Genomic DNA, 11,201 nt, shown 5'->3' with positions numbered 1-11,201 from the left:
TTTTGCAAGACGGGCATTTTCTCTTAAGGGGAGGGGAGGAATGTTTAGCTTTTATCTTGCCTTTCCATTCCAATAAATACATATATCTAAAAACAGATGAACCGCCAAACAATTAAAGCCCCTGAGCCTTTAGAAGAATACCCAAGCTGCTAAACAGAAGAGCTAACCCTTTAGCCCCTGTGTTTGTTACTGCAGCTTTACATCGCTAGTGACTCCCCCACTGCGTCACCATGCTACAAACACACACACTCTCCTTAGTGCTATGGTCCAAGGAGAGTGATGCAGGCTCCCTTCCTCCCCCCAGGGGAGTAAGAGAGGGAAAAACTCAAGACCCCTAAGGGATAAGATACAGGGACCTCTGCCCCTGCTTACCTGGGTCTGGCTGGTGTTAGAGGCTTCTGCTCCTGCTGGCGCTTGTTCCTCTGGATCCATTCTGCTGAAGTTCCTAGTGGCGTCCGGTTGCTTTTCTACTTGGTTTTCCTGGTCCTTTCGCCGTTGCGAGGACCAGAAATGACACCGGCTAAGGCTGCCTCCTCCCCCTGCGTTCCAGCGGCCAGAAGCCTCGCGCACCGCCACCAAAATGATGCACTCGCCACCCGGGACCTGGAAAGCATGGAAGCTGGTAAAAGAGGAAATGCTGCTCTTACCGCTGTGCATCTCATCGTCCCTCTTTCCAGCCTGCAGCCGCCGGTCTGAAGAGAGCGGGGACCCCCAGCAGCCTGAACCCTCGGCGGGCATGAAGAGGAAGAGACACCGGAGCACCCCCCTCCCATAAGGGGGGATGCTGGGCTGGCCTGTACTACAGACTACACACACACCCAGGTATATGCCATAAACTATCCCCACCTAGAGAGAGTGTAGCACACCCTTGGTTCCCTGCAGAGCTTCCACGATGGCGGAGGAAACACTGCAACTGAGGCCATGGTAGAAGTGATCGGTCTTTAAAGAAACTGACTGCAGTGTTTCCTGGGAAAATGGGTGGAGCTGCGCTCTCTCCAGGTGCCATCCTGAAAGACGAGGTGAGAAAACCCATTGAAATCCATGCGTCCGGTACCCTGCATGTAGATTAGGAGCTGGGAGCACAGATTGGGGGGGCGGCGCCCCTGCACCCCTAATGGAGCGTCCGCCACTGTGTCTCACTAGGGAGACTTTCCATTCATCGCCTTTTCTGTACGTACATAATGATGTTGGAGTAAAAAAAAAAAATATTCAAACTGAAGGAAGCTTAAATTTTGTTGTCACCAGAACAATCATCCCCACTTGATATTTTGCCCTCCATTCCTGTTCTGTTGACAATATAAAAATTTGTATCATCCCTTTCAGTTAGTTAACCAAACTGGGACCCAGTAAGCACTTCAACACATCCCAACCCCCCCCCCCCCACTTGAGAAAGAACATAAATGATTAACTTTGAAACACACCTCCATAATCTCCGGGTGCTTGCTGCTGCTCAAACTTGGCCTTGAGGTCCTTCTGTGAGCGCAAGAAACGGGTCTGTTTGGGAGCCAACTGGGGTACCTTCACCCACTCCTCTCACCAAGCAGCCAAGCTCCTCTAGGCCTTCTATAGGGGAGGCAAAAACAATTGCAGACATGGTGCATAGAATATTCTTCCCCCAATTTTTAAAAAGTTTGCTTCTCATTACCTGCCCGCTGCTTGGAGTTCTTGGATTTGATCCCCTCTATTACAAAATTAAATATCTTGCTAGTTCCTGCACCCCAAACTTGCAATTGGAGTTCATGTGCGTGTAACCCAATACTTTTGGTAATATAGTGTGTCTATAATATATATACACACACACACACACACACACGGTATATATAGTATATGTGTAAATATTTTTTCAATTCAATATTTAACCCCTTCATGCGGGTCGTTCGCATATATGCGGCCCCTAGGCTGGTGAACCGTAAAGTCCTATACACATGGGCAGAATATCGGGAGACATTTGCGGTTACAAAAAGTACCGGCCGACATTCTGCCCGTGTGTATGTCGGTCTGTCTGACACAAGCCAGCCGGTCGACCAGCTTCTGTCGGACGTGCATGCCGGAAAACAAGGAGCCAACCAACTCCCGATCAGCACTCTCAGCCAATGTTAGAAAGCACTGATAAGTGTTCTGGCGGGGGGGCCGTCTCCCTGTCAGCACACAACAGCTCAGCAGGGGAGATCACTGGACTAACCTCACATGGTTAGTACAGCGGATCATGACTGTAGCTGTCAGTTTTTTTTTTGTGCAATCTGCGGGGTTGCATGAAAAAGAACTGTAGTGTGTACCAGGCTTAACATCGAGCGGCAGCATATATACATATCAGAATGTAAACAAAACTGCTAAGAGCGTGCTGGTATGCAGACAATGGAGGGTGATCATGAGATAAATATAAGTAATTATCACATTTTGTCTATACCTGAATCAAGCCAATCCTGCTGCAACTCTTATTGTAAGGTTAATAACAAACAAGAACTGTGCTAAAAAATAAAGATCTACCGGTAATTTATTTACACAGAAAGGAATGCTTATTAAATCAGATTTAACAAAATATAAAGTAGATGGAATAACTCGAAAGTAGTGATATTACAAATGGATATACAGAATGTTACCAATGAAGAGGAACTGTAAGGCTTAATGTACACGGGACATTTTTACAACCTCTCCTGAATGATTTAACTTGACAGATAGTAACCCACGTTTAAAACGTCCGTTTTACTGCGTTTACATGCCGCGTTTAGTAGCGTTTTGCCACGTTTACATTTAGAAGTGTTTGAAAAAAATGTTTTATTTTTGTTTCAAAATAGCCAAAAATGAAAAACGCCTGTAAACGAAACGCAGCTAAATGCGAGTTACCACGTTTGGAAGCGTTTGGCGCTTGAAATGCCTCTAAACTCAGCGTCTGGACTCATTTTTTTGCTTTCCAAAAAAGGCCTCTAAACTCAACTGCCTAAAAACGACATTAAATGATAACATTGGAAGAGTTCAGGGGCAGCTGAAAAAAGCATCCAACTGCCTCTGAATGTCCGTTTACCAGCAGCAGTGTACATGAGGTCTTACAGAAAAAGAAAGCTATAGATAAAGTTAAAGAAAATAATGGAGAGCGAGCTGTGCCCTGATTTTTATGCCACCCCTTCACTCCCTCATCTAGGTAATGACACACCCTTTAGAGCAGGGATCCTGAAACTAGGGCTCTCCAGCTGTTGCGGAACTACACATTCCATGTGGCATTGTAAAACTCTTACATGCACAGACATGAATAGGCATGATGGGAATTGTAGTTCCTGAACAACTGGAGGGCCATAGTTTTAAGACCCTTGCTTTAGAGGTTTCACAAGTCTTAAGCGTTGCCACTTTCATTCAACAGATGGCGCTGTTGGACAAATCTTAAGATACTGGTCATCTTTGGGTCACCAGCTGGCATTTATGACAGGTAGTTTCAGCTGCCTCCCCACCTCAGGGAAACCATTTATAGTGACTTCAACCAGGCATGACGATAGACTCCCCACAAAGACGTCTGTCATAGAGTATTTACCATACCACTGTATTCAGAGTATACTGTATGTCACAAAAGAAGAAATTACACTTTGCTACAATGTAAAGTAATGAGTGTACAGCTTGTATAACAGTGTACATTTGCTGCCCCCTCAAAATAACTCAACACACAGCCATTAATGTCTAAACCGCTGGCAACAAAAGTGAGTACACCCCTAAGTGGAAATGTCCAAATTGGGCCCAAAGTGTATATATTTTGTGTGGACACCATTTATTTCCAGCACTGCCTTAACCCCCTTGGGCATGAAGTTCACCAGAGCTTCACAGGTTGCCACTGGAGTCCTCCTCCACTCCTCCATGATGACATCACAGAGCTGGTGGATGTTAGAGACCTTTGAGGATGCTCCACAGATGCTCAATAGGGTTTAGGTCTGGGGACATGCTTGGCCAGTCCATCACCTTTATCCCTTAGTTTCTTTAGCAAGGCAGTTGTCATCTTGGAGGTGTGTTTGGGGTCGTTATGTTGGAATACTGCCCTGCGGCCCAGTCCCTGAAGAGAGGGGATCATGCTTTGCTTCAGTATGTCACAGTACATGTTGGCATTCATGGTTCCCTCAATGAACTATAGCTACCCAGTGTCGGCAGCACTCATACAGCCCCAGACCATGACACTCCCACAACCATGCTTGACTGTAGGCAAGACACACTTGTCTTTGTACTCCTTACCTGGTTCCTGCCACACACGCTTGACACCATCTGAACTAAATAAGTTAACCTTGGTCTCATCAGACCACAGGACATGGTTCCAGTAATCCATGTCCTTAGTCTGTTTTTCTTCAGCAAACTGTTTGCAGGCTTTCTTGAGCATCATCTTTAGAAGAGGCTTCCTTCTGGGACGACAGCCATGCAGACCAATTTGATGCACTGACAGGCTGACCCCCCCACCCCTTCAACCTCTGCAGCAATGCTGGCAGCACTCATATGTCTATTTTCCAAAGACAACCTCTGGATATGATGCTGAGCACATGCACTCAACTTCTTTAGTCGACCATGGCGAGGCTTGTTCTGAGTGGAACTGTCCTGTTAAACCACTGTATGGTCTTGGCCACCGTGCTGCAGCTCAATTTCAGGGTCTTGGCAATCTTCTTACAGCCTAGGCTATCTTTATGTAGAGCAACAATGCTTTTTTTTCAGATCCTCAGAGAGTTCTTTGCCATGAGGGGCCATGTTGAACTTCCAGTGACGAGTATGAGAGAGTGAGAGCAATAACACCAAATTTAACACACCTGCTCCCCGTTTACACTAAGAAGTCACATGACACTGGGGAGGGAAAATGGCTAATTGGGCCAAATTTGGACATTTTCACTTAGGGGTGTACTCACTTTTGTTGCCAGCGGTTTAGACATTAATGGCTGTGTTAAGTTATTTTGAGGGGACAGCAAATTTACACTGTTATACAAGCTGTACGCTCACTACTTTACATTGTAGCAAAGTGTAATTTCTTCAATGTTGTCACATGAAAAGACATAATAAAATATTTTCACACATGAGGAGTGTACTCACTTTTTGTGAGATACGGTGTCTTTACTATTATTAAGTGGCCTGAGAACAGACTTCTTCAAATACAATTCTCAGGCTGGGTGACTAATCAAATGCTAATTGCCTTTATGATCATTGTTCTGACAATTCCAGTTAATTTCCAAACAGTGAAGGAGATTTACTAAAACTGGTCCACACAGAATTTGGTTCAGCTGTGCTTAGTAACCAATCAGCTTCCAGCTGATTAGTTACCATACACAGCTGCACCAGATTCTACGTGCACCAGTTTTAGTAAATCTCCCCAATGTTCTTAGGACTGAAACTACAGAGCCATATCTCAAAATTTCACCATTAATAATGTTTATCATAAATTATGTCTATGAAAGTAAAAATCATTGTAGGCCCATATTTCCATTTCACAGCGGACCCTTTTCTCCTAGACTACGCCTCTTCAGACTCCATTGGGAAGGAAAGAGAGAAGAACATCCTGTCGGCTGCGAACCATCTCCTGGGAAGAAAGGCCAAGAAGACTGATGCCCTTGGATAGCTTGTGGACATTGCTACAACTTTGTCCATGGCACCAATCTACCACTATCCCATGAGGTGCCCAAAACCATCTGGCAGGAAGATTGAAGATGGACAGGCTATCAGACTGAAAAGGAAGGACATTTACAGCTCCACTACAGATGAACCTTCCACCAGCAACCTGAGGCATTCTTTCAGAGCAAGCAAATAAGCTTTATTCAAGGAACAGGACATAATGTTGGTTGTGAACCGTCTCCAGGGAGGAACGGCCAAGAAGAGTGAGGCCCTTGGACAGTTTATTGGCATTGCTACAAACTTTCTCCACCATCTAAAAAGAAAGCTGAAGATTGACAGGCCACCAGACAAAATAGCAGGGACATTTACAGCTCCTACAAAGAATCCTTCCACCAGCAACTTGAGACGCTCTTCCCGAGCAAGCAAAAGAGCTATATATACACGAGGAACTGGTGTCTGAAGTGGACCCTTTTTTCCTCAATTACGCCTCTTCAGACTCCATTGGGAATGGGACAGAGAGAAGGACATGCTGTCGGCTGCGAACAACCTCCAGGGAAGAAAGGCCAAGAAGACTGAAGCCCTTGACAGCTTGGGGACATTGCTACAACTTTATCCATAGCGCTCATCTACTACTATCCCATAAGGTGTCCAAAACCATCTGGGAGGAAGACTGAAGATGGACAGGCTACCAGACTGAAAATTTACAGCTCCACTACAGAAGAACCTTCTGCCAGTAATCTAAGGCACTCTTCCGGAACACGCAAAGGAGCTTTATACAAAGAGCTGGACATAATGTCGGCTTTGAATCGTCTCCAGGGAGGAAAGGCCAAGAAGAGTGAGGCCCTTGGACAGCCTATGGACATCACCACTACAGAACAACGTTCCACCAACAACCTGAGGTGATCTTCCAGAGCAAGTAAAGAAGCTTTGTAGAAAGAGCAGGACATAATGTCGGCTGTAAACCATCTCTGGGGAGGAAAGGCCAAGAAGACTGAGGCCCTTGGACAACTTATTGACATTGCTACAAACTTTCTCCATGGCGCCCATCTAAGCCTATCCGTAGGGTTCCCAAAAGCATCTGGAAGGAAGAAGAGTGAAGATGGCCAGGCCACCAGATGGAAGAGGAGGGACATTGACAGCTCCACTATAGAGATACCTTCCACCAGCAACTCAAGGTGCTCTTCCCGAGCAAGCATAGAAACTATATACAAGGAACTGGTGTCTGAAGGCCTCCTGGATGACTTAAAATTTTAAGGGCAAAAAAGAAAGGCAGCGGACAGCATTCCTTTCCTTATTTTTAAAAGAGGAGGAGGCCAGATCCTTATAATTTTTTTCTTTTTAGTTAGCCTAGATCAAGTTAAGCTATATAAAGTTAGATTACTAAGCTAGATAAAGTTAGATCTTTTTTTTTTCTTTTTAATATCTAAAAAAAAGGAGTGTGATTGTCTATAAGTGGTGAAGGAAGCAGGTTTTTTTTTTTTTTTTTTTTTTTTAATTTTTTTTAACGTTAGGATAGACCTGATTGGAGAAAAAAAAGAGGATCGATAATCTCAGAGATAGGATATTGTATGGTAAGAAAGATGGCACTGTCTTTTTTTTTTTATTGTTTTTCTAGCCAATTGTTTAGCCGGCCAAACAGGAGCATGAATGGCTGGCTATAAGGGATGATGGGGGCAGGAATTCTTTTTTTTTTTAAATTAAAAAAGATCTGAAAGGGGAATAAAAAACAAAACAAAAAAAACTTTATTATTATATTACAGACTTATTTATTGCTTGTTTTCTTTTTAACACCTGGGAAAAAAGGAGTGTGATTGGCCAGCTATAAGGGGTGGAGGAGGCCAGATCTTTTTTTTTTTTTTTTTTTTTTTAAGTTAACCACTGCAGCCCCGGAAGAATTTTCCCCCTTCCTGACCAGGCCATTTTTTGTGATACGGCACTGCGTCGCTTTAACTGACAATTGCGCGGTCATGCAACGTTGCACCAAAACAAAATTTATGTCATTTTTTCCCCACAAATAGAGCTTTCTTTTGGTGGTATTTGATCACCTCTGCGGTTTTTATTTTTTGTGCTATAAACAAAAAAATACCAACAATTTAGAAAAAAAACAAAATATTTTGCACTTTTTGCTATAATAAATATTAAAAAAAAAACCTAAAAATAAATTTCTTCATCAGTTTAGGCCGATATATATTCTTCTACATATTTTTGGTAAAACAAAAACGCAATAAGCGTATATTTGATTTGTTTGCACAAAAATTATAGCATCTACATAATAGGGGATAGATTTATGGCATTTTTATGAGTATTATTTTCTTTCACTAGTAATGGAGGAGATCTGCGATTTTTATCAGGACTGCGACATTATGGCGGACAGATTGGACACTTTTGACACTATTTTGGGATCACTGACATTTATATAGCGATCAGAGCTAAAAAAAGCCACCGATTACTGTATAAATGTCACTGGCAGGGATGGGGTTAACACTAGGGGGCGATCAAGGTGTTAACTGCGTTCCGTAGGTGTGTTCGAACTGTAGGGGGGATGGAACTGACTAGGGGAGGAGACCGATCGGTGTTCATACTTAGTATGAACACACAATCGGTCTCCTCTCCCCTGAGAGAACCGGGACTTGTGGGTTTACACCCACAGATCTCGCTCTGTCACCAGTGATCACGGGTGCCTGGCAGTCATCGCGCCCGCTGGGCACGCACATCAGCACCGGGGACACGAGGCGGGCGTGTGCCTGCTATGTGACGTGTTAAAGGAGTGATGTACAGCTACGGTGATTTGCGTAGCCGTGCCAACCTGCCGCAGTATAACTGCGGCAGCTGCTCGGCTAGCAGTTAAGTTTAAGCTAACATTAGGACAGATAAAGTTAGGATAGATCTGATAAGAGAAGAAAAAACCCATATAGATATATACGCATAGATAAGAGAGTGTATGGTAAGATGGTACAGTCTTTTTTTTTTTAACATCTCTAAAAAGGAGTGTAATTGTTTTATTTTAGGAATAATAAAAGATAAATACTTTTTAATGACTATTGCTGGGTGATTCATTTGTCCTAATGTGATTTTGGCCTGGCTATATATACATATATAAAAGTTTGAAATTTTGGCATGGATACTGAAAATATAAGCTATTATTACATAGTTGTTTGGCTCACTTTTAAATCATAACAATTACAGAAATTATCCAAATGGCCCTGATCAAAAGTTGACATACCCTGCAATGTTTGACCTTGGTACAGACACACACAGGTTAAAATGGCAATTGAAGGTTAATTTCTCACATCTGTGGCATTTTAAATTGCAGTTAGTGTCTGTGTATGAATAGTCAATGAGTTTGTTAGCTCTCACGTGGATGCACTGAGCAGGCTAGATACTGAGCCATGGGGAGCAGAAAAGAAATGTCAAATGACCTGCGTGACAAGATAATGGAACTTTATAACGATGGAAAGTGGTGTCAGGGACGCTTTTTGCTGCTAGGTGAAAGTGCTAACCACTACACCTTTGTGCTGCCCAACAATACTTGAACCAAAATGAGCTGCATGTTAGCCGATCACTCCACCTTATTAGCCCATGGGATATGGGTATTGTTATATGACCTTTTAGAGGAATGATGTGATTTTATTCCAGTTACCAAATGTGAGCACGCTACTTACTTCTGTTTTTTAATAAAACTTTTTACCAAGGATAATGCACTAGGCCACACACCTTTTATTCTTTCTTTCCTTGCTTTAGTACTTTGGACTCCTCCTAGTTGGCTAAGGCAGCGGGGCATGCAGTATCCACCCATTAGCATCACAACAGAAGTACAACAATTTTCACCCAGGGCCTCTGCACAGCGCAGGAGAGATGTTTCTGTTGACGTTGGAATGCCACAAAAAAAACCCTTGACTCACCTCACAGTTTCTGGCACACTAATCTAGAGTAATGAGATCAAAATAAAGCTTTATGGTCACAACCATAAGCACTATGTTTGGAGAGGGGTCAACAAGTGACAATACCATCCCTACTGTGAAGCGTGGTGGTGGCTTACTGATGTTTTGGGAGTGTGTGACCTCTAAAGATGGGGAGGGGTCTTGTGAAAATTGATGTCAAGATGAATACAGCTTGTTATCAGAAAGTACTGGCAGACAAATTGCATTCTTCCACATGAAAGCTACACATGGGACTCTCTTGGACTTTCCAGCAGGATAATGACCCCAAGCACAAGGTTAAGTTGACCCTTCAGTGGTTACAGCAGAAAACGGTGAAGGTTCTGGAGTGGCCATCACAGCCCTTAATATCATCAAGCCATTCTGGGGAGATCTCAAAAGTGTGGTTCATGCAAAATAACCAAAGACTTTGCATGACTGGGAGGCATTTTGCCAAGACATATGGGCAGTTATACCACCTGCAAGCATTCGGGGGCCTCAAAGACAACTATTACAAATTACTGCACGCTGTCATTGATACCACATGTCCGCTGACACCCGCTGCCATCAGAGTCGATCCTGTCTGCCAAGAACAGACGGATGGTGGTCCTATTTTACATCTGTCCAGCGGATCAGATCGGATGGAAAAGGACAGGCGGTCCGTTTCCATCCGCTTTCCCTATAGAGGAGAGCAGGACTGTGTCCGTGTCTACTCTGCTGTGCACCTGCTGTGTGTACCTGTCATCCGTCTGCTCAGCGGGTATCAGTGGAACAAACCCCCGCTGGGCAAGCAGATTCCATTAAGCTCTGCTCTACACTCAAGCACTACATGTATTTAAATACAGCCGTACAACATAACTGTATAGTAATTCCCAATATATCTAATCCAATCTTTTTTTTAATCGGTTTGAAGGCCTTAAAGGTAGTCTGTCAATTTACCTATTCAGGGAAAAGTGATAAGTTCTCTTGAAAGCTCAAATACCCCTACCAAATACACATCATATTCACAGGGCCGTCTTTAAGGCAGGGCAAAAGGGGCAGCTGCCCTGGGCCCTGTCCTTGTTGTGGGGCCCAAAGCAGCTGCCTCATCCTTGCCAACTATCCTGGTTTAAATTCCCTTGTCCCTTGAAGTTTTAGTCCTGTGCTGTGTCCCGATATCTCAGTGTAAAGTGCTGCTAATAATGATGCCCCGCTCTGCCCTATTGTGTACAGACGACTCACCTGCAGACCGTGTTTATATGTAAATAACCTGCATTGATATGTAAATAGCTGCGGCATTCAATTACATTACATATATTCTATGTAAATAGCTGTGGCCAGCAGCATTGATATCTAAATTCTATGTAAATAGCTATGGCCAGCATTGATATCTAAATTCTATGTAAATAGCCGTGGCCAGCAGCATTGATATCTAAATAAAGGTGGCATTCATATGTATATCATGTTTTACATGACAGGTCTGCTTTAATTGTTGCTTTAGGTGTATTATTTTGAGAATGGTTTAAAGCACATGTAGCAAACACAAAGCCCGCAGGCCTAAGTGAGAGGTGGTCAGCCTGTAAAAGACAGCTGAACCCTGCACAATGTGCATAGCACACCCCCAAACCCAGCACTCTACATGTAGCACACTCCTCAACCCTGCACTCTGTATGCTGTACACAGCGCACCCCCTGAACTCTGCACTCTGTACGTAGCGCACCTCTGAAGGTCTGCTTTGTACAT

The sequence above is a fragment of the Aquarana catesbeiana genome, linkage group LG11 (genome assembly GCF_042186555.1).
Source record: "Aquarana catesbeiana isolate 2022-GZ linkage group LG11, ASM4218655v1, whole genome shotgun sequence".
Lineage (NCBI taxonomy): Eukaryota > Metazoa > Chordata > Amphibia > Anura > Ranidae > Aquarana > Aquarana catesbeiana.
Note: the sequence above shows the minus strand (reverse complement) of the source record.